Below are 11,824 nucleotides of genomic sequence, written 5' to 3'. Positions count from 1 at the left end.
TAACTCTGAGAAGGACACTTCCTGGGGGTCGGGCCCCTGCTGTGTGGCTGTGGGTAACCCACTGCCCTCTCTAAGCATAGTGAATGATCACAGGAAGGTGACCACCAAGGGCCCCTCACCAGAAACTTTGGGCCAATTCCTTGGGAAGATCAGCTCTGGGGTTGCTGGGCTGTTGGGTTTGTGTCCCCTCAGAGGCACAGGGGCATGGGGGCAAAGGGGCAGCGTTGACACCAGTGGCGTTGGAGGAAGTCAGTGAGGGGGTCCTGGAGGGAGTGGACCTTGAGCTGACTTGAGAAGAATTAGATTGAAAATGCCAGGTGGAGATGAGAGAGTGGGGCCTTCCCACCATAGGGACAGCTTCGCACCATAGGGACAGTGTGAACCTAGAGAGGGGACAGAGACACCCCTCTTCTGTGTGAATTGGGGACAGCCAAGACCTGTGTTCTGGGAGAGGCACTTAGGCTTCCTTCTGGGGCCAGTGGGCAGCTTTGGGGGGCCTGGGCGGGTGATGTGGTCTGATTCCCTGGTCACCCTGGTTAAACGGCCGCCTCTCCTCCACGCTCTCTGGGCCTTCCCTAGGCTTCATCTCCCTGGATCACTTTAAACTCACACATGGCCATGTCTCATTCATTCATCATCTTTATCCCTTGTTGTCCCTCCTAGAATGGAAGACCTTTGAGGGCAGGATTTCTGTCTGCTTTGTTCTTTGCAGTAGCCCCTGTGCTTAGAAGGGTGTGTCGCACATAGTAGGTGCTCAACAAACACTTGCCGAATGAATGAAGAAAACACATTGGAAAGCTCACCCTCAGCCTTGTGAAGCTTCAGTGCAGGATGACTGGGAAGCGGGAGGGGGCTCTGAGGGGCACAATCATCCCCCTTCTCATGGTTGTGGAACACTGGGGAGCCCCAACCTGCAACCGACTTCAATATGGCCACACAGAACTTTCTTTTTAAAGCGTCGTCTCCCTTACTTTCTTTCAATTGCTTTAAAAGGATTCCTTCTCAGCTACAAAAACCTCATGCACAAGTTAATCAAATAATGAAATTTAAGTTTCAAAAAGGAAATCCTCAGACCTCTTCCCGTGTCTCCAGCTGAGGACCAGGACCCTCAACAGAGTCCCAGGAGGGCATTCTAGGATCCCCTCAGATGGGGAAGGTGCAGCTCAGAGAAGGGCAGAGCTTGACAGAGGCCACACAGCGAGAAGGGAGGCCGCCCGGAGTCACAGGCCGGGCCCTGCGCCCGCTCCTTCCCTCTCTCTGGGACCTCAGAGGCCTGGGTTTCTGCCTGTCGCCATTGACCTGCTGAGTGGCCATGGGCAGGGTGCCACCTTACCACACATTCCCCTTTACTGGAAAATGACAGGGTGGCACCAGCTCCTTGCCCAGTTTCCTCAAATTCCAAAGTGAAAGGCATCAGCAGGGCCTCCTAGTGCAGAGGCTAAGGAGGCTTGGAGGCTGTCAGACTGGGGCTGCCGCCTAAGGGTGAGCTGACTCCTCTGACCCTCGATTTCCTCATTTGCTAAGAGGGACAATGGGACCGATTTTGTAGGACTGTTGTCTGGACTAAATATGATACCGTAGGTGAAATGGTTGGCATGGCAGTAAACGGCAACCTTTGTAACGGCAATCGTTATTATGCATTTGTTTTTACCCTTGCAGGTGGTGGGGTGGGCAAAGGTCACAGGACAGAAGCTGGAGACTCTTAGGACATTTTCCCTCCAAACTCACTTCCAGCACTGGGTCCTCCCACACCCCAAATCCCTCCCCAGCTGGCTGGGTCCACAGTTCCCAGGGGATGGCCCTTCCCAATACCTTGTTTGTGAGCCTAAATAGTCTGTTTTCTGAAAGAAATAATCACCCTTTATCTTTCAGATAAACCTGCCTAGGCTTGGAGAAAAGACGGATGGCAGGGGTGGGAGGAAGAGAAGCAAACAGAGACAGAGACAGAGCTTGGTGGAGAAAGGAACAGGAGGGCAGAGGAGCGGGAAGGTGGCAGAGAGGAAGAAAGGCGCAACATGGTCGGCAGAGAAGGAAGAGAGAAAAAGAGGAGCAGGGAGAGAGACAGACGGGACTGCCAGAGACAGAAGGAAGGGGAAGAGAAGACAGAGAGGACCCAGGACGGGCACGAAGCAAGCCTGAGAGGAGGGGGCCAGGGCGGGCGTGGCAATGGAGCGGGTGCCCTGTGCACACAGGACAGGTGGGTCCAGCCAGGCCCTGGCAGCCCCGCTCCCTCTCAGTCCTGGGAGCCCCTGGCCAGGTGAGTTGACCATGTTTTCTAGTGGGAACAAACACCCCTTTCAGGCAGCCTGTTCTCTAATGTGGCATGGAGTGGGGGTGAAGGGGCAGGATCTGTCCAAGCCATAGGGCGGTTTCCATGGAGGCTCTGCCAAGCCAGAATGCTCCCTGTGAGGAGGACTGGGTGCCCAGCCAGGTCCAGGGCCCAGAGCAGCCTCTGTCATCAAAGCTGGAGAGGAGGAGAGAGATCCAAGACGGCTGATCACTAGCAGCTCGGGATTGTAGCTCCCACTGAAAGCGCAAAGAATGAGAGGACGCCATACCTTCACATGAATTCTTGTTGCTCACGCACCAGGAGATTCCTAGCGGAGGAACCCCACGGGTCGCCAGCGCGACTCTTGTGACCGGCGAGGCGGTTTTGCCGGCGCCTTGGAGCGACGGTTCTTGGTGCAGAGTCAGAAAAGCACCATCAATCTTAACACCGCTGACTTAGTCGGCGCAGTGGGTTGCTCAGATTTCGGCGCTGAGAATCAGTAAGTTGGACGTCCACTCAGAAACCTAATTACAAAGACGGTGAATTCAAAGACCACAGATGGATAAATTTATAACGAAGGGAGGAAAACGGCCAAAAAAGGCTGAGAATGCCCAAGATCAGAACGCCTCTCCCTCAGCGGGGGATCCCAGTTCCTCATCAGCAACAAAACAAGGCTTGATGGAGAACGAGTGTGTTCCAATTACAGAAGCAGGCTTCAAAATGTGGATAATGAGAAACTTCTGTGAATTAAAAGAACTTGTTTTAACCCAATCTAAAGCAACTAAGAACTTTGAAAAAAGATTTGACGAAATGTTAACAAGAATACACAATTTAGAGAGGAATATAAGTGAATTGATGGAGTTTAAAAACACAATAGAAGAACTTCGTGAAGTATGCACAAGTTTTAACAGCCGAATTGATCAAGCAGAAAAAAGGATATCAGAGGTCAAAGACCAACTCAATGAAATAAAACAAGAAGACAAGATTAGAGAAAAAAGGATAAAAAGGAACGAGCAAAGTCTCCAAGAAATATGGGACTATGTGAAAAGACCTAATCTACGCTTGATAGGTGTACCTGAATGTGACGAAGAGAATGAATCCAAGCTGGAAAATACGCTTCAGGACATTATTCAGGAAAATTTTCCCAGCCTAGTAAGGCAGGATAATATTCAACTCCAGGTAATACAGAGAACACCACAGAGATATTCCTCAAGAAGAGCAACTCCAAGGCACATAATCGTCAGATTCACCAGGGTTGAAATGAAGGAGAAAATACTAAGGGCAGCCAGAGAGAAAGGTCAGGATACCCACAAAGGGAAGCCTATCAGACTTACAGCAGAAACCCTACAAGCCAGAAGAGAGTGGGGGCCAATATTCAACATCCTTAAAGAAAAGAACTTTCAACCAAGAATTTCACATCCAGCCAAACTAAGCTTCACAAGTGAAGGAAAAATAAAGTTTTTTGTGAATAAGCAAGCACTCAGAGATTTCATCACCACGAGGCCTGCTTTACAAGAGCTTCTGAAAGAACCACTACACATATGAAAGGAACAAACAGTATCAGCCTTTCTAAAAAAATTATCAAAAAGAGCATCAATATAATGAAGAATTTACATCAACTAATGGACAAAATAGCCAGTTAATGGCAGTATTAAAATCACGTATGTTATTATTAATTCTAAATTTAAATTGACTAAGTTCCCCAATCCAAAGACAGGCAATTTGAATAAAAAACTAAAAACCCATCAGTATGCTGCATCCAGATCCATCTCACATTCAAGGATACACAAAGACTCCAAACAAGGGATGGAGAAAGATTTACCAACCAACCAGAAAACTAAAATAAATAAATAAAAAGCAGAAGTTACAATTAAGCAACAAAGATCAAAAGAAGCAAAGAAGGACATTATATAATGATAAAAGGATCAATGCAACAAGAAGAGCTAAAGATCCTAAAGATATACGCACCCAATACAGGAATACGCAGACATACAAGACTTATAAAGAGACTTAGACCCCCACATAATAATAGTGAGAGACTTCAACATTAATATTAGACAGATCAATGAGACAGAAAATTAACGATATTCAGGACTTGAACTCAGATCTGGAACAAGTAAATGTAATTAATATTTATAGAACTCTCCACTTTAAATATACAAAATATACACTCTTATCAGTACCACATCATATCAACTTAGAAGTTTAAAAGAAATCTTGGTTGGCTCCTTGTTTGCTATTCTCTTCCCTCATTTTCTTTCATGTCTCCATTATTAAAGACAATTATAGGCATACCCATATTTAGACTGCATTCTAGCCCGGGCAATAAAGCAATACCCCCATCCTCTCTCCCTCTTCCTCTTTCTCTTTCTTCCTCTTCTTTATTCTTTTTCAAAAAAAAAAAAGTGATACAACAATTTTTATTCTTCATTGACCTCAGAATTCTTTCCTCGATTTGTAATTACTGTGATGTTTGAGAGATTATTGGCATTGATAGCTTTTCTGATTCCCTCACTGTTATGTCTTCAAGTAGGAATCAAAGAAAAGCAACCTGCAATGACTCCATGGGAAAGGAAATCCAACTGTGTGAATCCCTGTCTCCTTTGGAAAGATGAATCAGTGCTTCCAACATTGAAAATAGATTTCTGCAGCAAAGTGCATAGTTTATAAAGATTTTGACTCAGGATGAAGAAGGGAGAGATTATGCCAATTTAATTGTACTTGTTCTAAGGGAAGCATGGTCAGTGGATGAGATTTTTCAAATTACCTCCTATATGCAGGGTATATAGCGTATATAGAATAAATTATTTTTACAATCAATAAGCAAAATTAACTTTTTTTGACCAGGCATGGTGGCTCATGCTTATAATCTGAGCACGTTAGGAGGCCAAGGCACTAGGGCTGCTTGAGTCCAGGAGTTCAAGACCAGCCTAGGTAACATAGTGAGATCTCATCTCTACAAAAACCTTTAAAAATTAGCCAAGTGTGGTGGCATGCACCTGTTCTCCCAGCTACTTGGGAGGCTGAGGTGAGAGGATCACTTGAGCCTGGGAAGTGGAGGTTGCAGTTAGCTGAGATTGCACCACTACACTCCAGCCTGGACAATGAAGTAAGGCTCTGTCTCAAAAACAATAAATAAAAAATAAAAAAGTTTTAAGGGTGGGAGGTATCTGAACCACCATAAGTGCTAGTAACAAAATTCCTAACTCTCTGATAATGTATTTGGGGATGTAGTGAGTTAAAGTCATGTAGAAATGTACCATGGTTCTTTAGCCCACTTGGAAGCTAAAGTTGAACACATATTTTCCCCAATAACTGGGTTTCATTAAGAAATATAGAATGAAACATATTAAGGCAATTTTTTTTAAGATGAGGCTGGTCATGATGGCTCAGGTCTATAATCTCTGCATTTTGGGAGACAGAAGCAGGTGAATCTCTTGAGCTCAGGAGTTCGAGACCAACCTCAGCAACATAGAGAGACCCCCGTCTCAAAAATAATATGTATAATAATTGAACAAATAAAAGATGAAACCAGTTAAAAACAGACTTACCACATGCCATCTCTTCTACCTGCTTCCTAAGGTGAAAAAGGGCCAAGAGGGGCCCCTGGAGAAAGAATGACGATAAGAGGTACACACAGTGACAACAGGGTCTCCACACACACTCTTCCTTAAAAAAATTCTCCCATTTCTAGGGCAATGTTCTATAGCAGAAGGAGCAGTGTTGAAAGGCCCCAAAAGAAGTTTAGAAGTTGAGCCTGAAGAGAGACATAGCATGGATTCCTCAAATAGGTACTTAGGAAAGTCCACGTTATTTGGGGATATCTGAGGCATCCACGCTTGAATATTTCTTTTGATTGTCATTTGAAATCTCCTGGATTTAGTTAAGTATTCTCTCTTTATCCCCTGGCACTCACTGTAGACTAAGTACGTGCATACTTGACACAAAATCTCCTAACACATAAAAGAAAAAAAAAAAAAATGCTGGAGAGGAGCCAGCCCAGGATGGGGTGAAAGATGTGAGCTGGTCCTCACTGGGTGTGAGATTCCAGCAGGAGCCAGCACGGCCAGGAGGTCAGAGGGACAAAGCCATGGTGCCCCTTCACCTGCCCAGCACCCAACAGTGGCCCAGGCCCTTAGCTCATTGCCCTGATTTATGTCCTCACATCAGAAGGGCAGAGCCACGTCCATGCAGAATCACTGAAGAAAACATCCCAGTCTGAAAAGAATGTGGGTGCTTCCCTCTTGGACAGTAGAAGATGCTTTGACAGATAGCCCTCAAAAGCCCTATTCTGTGCTCAGTGGGTTTCCAAGACTCGCCCCGAGTCTTCTGCAACTTCGCAGAAGGTTTGCCTCCTCCAGGTCAAGGAGTACGTGCAGCCACTTCCTCCCACGCTAGCCTCAGCCTCACACCCCAGCCCCTCTCATCTCTTCCCCTCTCCATCTGCCCTCCTAGCCCCTTTTCTCCGGACCAGCCTGTCCCCACAAACCCACCTTTGTCCTGGTCTCTCCGGGAGTTTGAGCTCCCTTGAGCTCCTCGCTCACCCCCACCACCCCCTGCTTGGCATGTGCATTCCACTCAGTCCTCAGCCCAGCAGAAGACACCTTTCTTCATCACCATCCACCCCTCTTGGAAACAAGCTGTGGGTCTTAAACAGCAAAAACCTCCTTCTCCAGAGTTCTGAACAGGGCCAGATCTGCAGTCTTCACATCCAACTCCATAATAGGGTGGGTAATTCAGAGGCAAGCCTGTGAGGAAGGAGCCTGTTTGCTCGTCCCAATTCCCAGCCAGGGTGTACACATCTGTCTGTAAAAGGTGTTAAGAAAATGCCGGGCCGGGCGCGGTGGCTCAAGCCTGTAATCCCAGCACTTTGGGAGGCCGAGGCGGGCGGATCACAAGGTCAAAAGATCGAGACCATCCTGGTCAACATGGTGAAACCCCGTCTCTACTAAAAATACAAAAAATTAGCTGGGCATGGTGGCGAATGCCTGTAATCCCAGCTACTCAGGAGGCTGAGGCAGGAGAATTGCCTGAACCCAGGGGGCAGAGGTTGCGGTGAGCTGAGATCGCGCCATTGCACTCCAGCCTCGGTAACAAAAGCGAAACTCCGTCTCACAAAAAAAAAAAAAGAAAGAAAGAAAGAAAGAAAATGCCTAGGCCAGGCCCAGTGACTCATACCTGTAATTCCAACACTTTGGGAGGCTGAGGCAGGAGGATCACTTGAGGCCAAGATTTCAAGACCAGTCTGGGCAACATCGCAAGACTCTATCTCTATAAAACATTTTTAAAAATAATGGTTCTAGCTACTGGGGAGACTGAGATAGGAGAATTGCTTGAGCACGGCTGGTCAAGGCTACAGTGAGCCGTGATCATATCACTACACTCCAGCCTGGGTGGCAGAGTAGGAACGCCATCGCTAAAGAGAAAAAAAAGAAAGAAAATGCCTGGAGTCCCCACCCACACTTGGGGCCTTTCTGACACTACAGCTACAACAAAGTCTCGAAAACACGAGCTGCGTCCCTCTCTCCCGTGTGACCTTCAGTGGCTCCCCAGTACTCTTTGGCTAAAGTTTAGATGCCTCCAAATGGTTTGCAAAGCTCTTCAGAAAACTGTCATACAGATGCCCTGGACTTACGATGGGGTTACCTGATAAAGCCATGGCAAGCTAAAAATATAAGTTGAAAGGATATTTAATACACCTACCTGGCCAGGAACGGTGGCTCACGCCTGTAATCCCAGAACTTTAGGAGATCAAGGTGGGCAGATCACCTGAGATCAGGAGTTCAACACCACAGGCCAACATGGGGAAACCCCGTCTCTATTAAAAGTACAAAAGTTAGCCAGGTGTGGTGGCACACATCTGTAATCCCAGCTACTCGGGAGGCTGAGACAGAGGAAACACTTGAACCCAGGAGGCGGAGGTTGTAGTGAGCCGAGATCACGCCACTGCACTCCAGTGTGGGGGACAGAGCAAGACTCACTTAAACGCACTCAGAACACTTATATTAGCCCACAGCTGGGCAAAAGCATCTGGCAACACGGTCCGCTATAGAATATCAGTTCACCCTGATGATTGCATGGCTGGCTGGGAGCTACACACACGGCTGCTGACTATTATCGTGTGAGAGCCTTGAACTGCCTCCTGTGGAATGCACATCACTTTCACACCATTCTAAAGTGGAACCATCTGTATATATAAATATATATGTACCTCATTATATATATATGTGTATATATATGTACATTATGTGTGTATAAATCAGGGACCATCTGTATATATATGCAATATAGGCTATATTATTTTAATATATTATAATAATCATGTCTCATAACATATATGACATATATACATTACATGTATGCATATAACGTGTTAATATACATAATTTAAAATTTATGTATGTTTATAGTTAGAGTGTGAACTCCTTCGAGACAGGGATTTTCTGTGGTACAACACAGCAGACACAAGTTGCTGCTTAATAGCCTGTTTCATCTTGATTAACCGAGTTTTCGTTGACTTTGTGATACTTTCGTTGGCCTTGCTCCTTGGCACCCCACTTGCCATGGTCAGAATGTCCATCTCACTCTACTGCCTTCATGGATGCCCACAGCCTTGGGAGTCCATCAGCGGGCCCTGGATGTGAGACATGGAGTCAAAGGAGATTATTTTGAAGCTTTAAGATTTAACGACTGCCCCACTAGATTTTGGACTTGCATGGGGCCTGTGGCCCTTTTTGTTCTGGCCAATTTCTCCCATCTGGAATGGGAGGATTTATCCAATGCCTGTAACCCCATTGTATCTTGGAAGTAACTCATTTTTAAAAAATTATTTTACAGACTTATAGGTGGAAGGGACTTGCCTTGTCTCAGATGAGATTTTGGACTTGGACTTTTGAGTTAATGCTGAACTAGGTTAAGACTTTGGGGCACTGTTGGGAAGGCATGATTGGTTAGAAATGTGAGGACATGAGATCTGGGAAAAGCCAGGAGCAGAATTGTATGCTTCGGCTTTGTTTTCCCACCCAAATCTCATCTTGAATTCTAATTCCCACTGGCCAAGGCACTGTGAAAATCCAAAGGCCATTGGCCTGCTCTAAGCTACAGGGTTTGCAGATACCTCTGATGGCTTCATTAAGTCTTGAAGAAAATAGGCCAATGGAAAGGTCTGCACTGGCATCCTCAGATGAACCCTTGGCCTAGCTGGCCTTTCACAGATAGGACCATCCAGTGCAGAGAAGTGGGCATGGCCATTCACAATTATCTCCCAGCTTAGCTTCTGGCCTCCGGCTGGCGCAGCTGAGCAATCCACAGAACAGGTCCTCAGGGTCTGCTCAGACCCCTCAGTGCCCCACTGCTTGTCTCAGCTTGACTCAGGGCAGGGAGGAGAGAGTTCAGTTGGTTTCAATCTGTCTTGGGTGTAAACCCCATTGAGCCACTCAATAGCTAATGTAACTTTGGCCACATTCCCTAAACTCTCTAAATATCTCTTACTTCTTCTATAAAGTGGGAATGACAGAAACTAATTCATGGGATTGTTGTAAGGAACAGAAATAAATGTGAAGTTTCTGGCACATAATTTCCATTCAATGTCTGTCAGGCATTGTTATCACAGTCAAAGAACTCCAGGGTAAATAAAAGGTCTCCAACGTAAATATTGCAGACATCATGAGAAGTGTGTATACGTGTGTATGAATGGTTGTATTTCTTTGGTTGGGGGCGCTGAAGTTCATCTTGCATTCCACTGTTAATTCCACAAAGGTCCTACTTACTCTACCCTAGCTACTTGTCCCACCCCCAGCCCCTGCCATGAAACCTTGAGCCAGACAATTTGTTGACAAGGTTATATTATCCTACTTTTTCCACATTACATATTTAAGATGCTTAAAGTTTTCTATGCCAAAGGAACATTTTAATCTCACAGCTCATAGCCAACCCCTGAGACACAGGGGCGTGTTAAAAGGACTTCTTCAAGGTAGGGGTGAGTTTATGCAGTGTAGTTCTTAGCTAATCATGGATTAGGAAGTGTGAGGGGAGGATTAGCACATAAATAAAAGGCTTCTTTGTCTTTAGGCTCACTCGAATATCATATTTTCCATTCATTTTTTTTTTAGGGAAGCTGTAGGGCTCCTGGTCATGACCATTCAAAAAAAAATTATTGAGCAGAGACACTCCTATTCAGTAGATATTGCCTATGGGTGCTTGTATACTACAATGGCAGAGTTGAGTGGTTGTGACAGAAACCACAGGGCCCACAGTCCTAAGATATTTACTATTTGGCCCTTTATGAAAATGTGTGCTGATCCCTGGTCTTGACTACTACGGCTTTTTAAGTCTTAAAATCTGATAGTGTTAGTACTCTAAATTTATTCTTATTTTCCAAAGTTATTTCGGCTCTTCTGGGTCCTTAGCATTTCCAGATGAATTTTTAGAACCAGACTGCCACTTTCTAGAAAAATGGTCTGCTGGGTTTTCTGGGTTTTGTTTTTTAATTTTAAAAAAGTTTTTGGCCGGGCGTGGTGGCTCACGCCTATAATCCAAGCACTTTGGAGGCCAAGGCTGGCAGATCACCTGAAGTCGAGAGTTCAAGACCAGTCTGACCAACATGGTGAAACCCTGTCTTTAAAAAAAAAAAAAAAAAAGTTTTTTTTAGGCTGGCGCGGTTGCTCGCGCCTGTAATTGCAGCACTTTGGGAGGCCAAGGCAGGTGGATCATGAGGTCAGGAGATCGAGATCATCCTGGCCACCATGGTGAAACCCCATCTCTATTAAAAATACAGAAAAATTAGCTGGACATGGTGGCATAGGCCTGTAGTCCCAGATACTTGGGAGGCTGAGGCAGGAGAATTGCTTGAACCCAAGCGGTAGAGATTGCAGTGAGCCGAGATCACACCACTGTACTCCAGCCTGGGCGACAGTGTGAGATTCCGTCTCAAAAGAAAACAAAAGCTTTTTTAGAGGCACTCACTCTCATTCAAGCTAGAGTGCAGTGTATCACCATAGGTCACTGTAACCTCAATGTCCTGGGCTCAAGTGATCCTCCTCCCTCAGCCTCTCAAGTACCTGGGACTACAGGCACACATCACCTCACCCAGTAAATTTTTTAAAAAAATTTTAATAGATGGGGTCTCACTATGTTGCCCAGGCTATTTTTGAACTCCTAGCATCAAGCAATCGTCCCACCTCAGCCTCCCAAAGTATTGAGTTTACAGGTATGAGCCACGGTCCCTGGCCTCTGTTGGAGTTTTGATTGGGACTGCATTGAATCCATAAATCAATTTGGGGGAGAATTGGCATCATAACAATATAGAGCTTTTCAATCATTGAATAAGTTATGACATCATTTATTAAGGTCTTTCTCTTGGCAGTATTTTGTAGTTTTTCAGTGCAGAGATTTTATACATCTTTTAATTTTCGTTTCTGGTTGTATATAGAAATGCCGTTGATTTGCGTATATTGATCTTGCACCCTGCAACCTTACTCATTAGTTCTAGTAACTTTTCATAGATTTTCTCAGATTGTCTTCATAAACAAATATGTCAAGTGAGATACAGAAATA

This window comes from Saimiri boliviensis, chromosome 5, assembly GCF_048565385.1.
Source record: "Saimiri boliviensis isolate mSaiBol1 chromosome 5, mSaiBol1.pri, whole genome shotgun sequence".
Lineage (NCBI taxonomy): Eukaryota > Metazoa > Chordata > Mammalia > Primates > Cebidae > Saimiri > Saimiri boliviensis.
The sequence above is the reverse complement of the archived record's forward strand: the minus strand, read 5'-3'. Positions refer to the sequence as shown.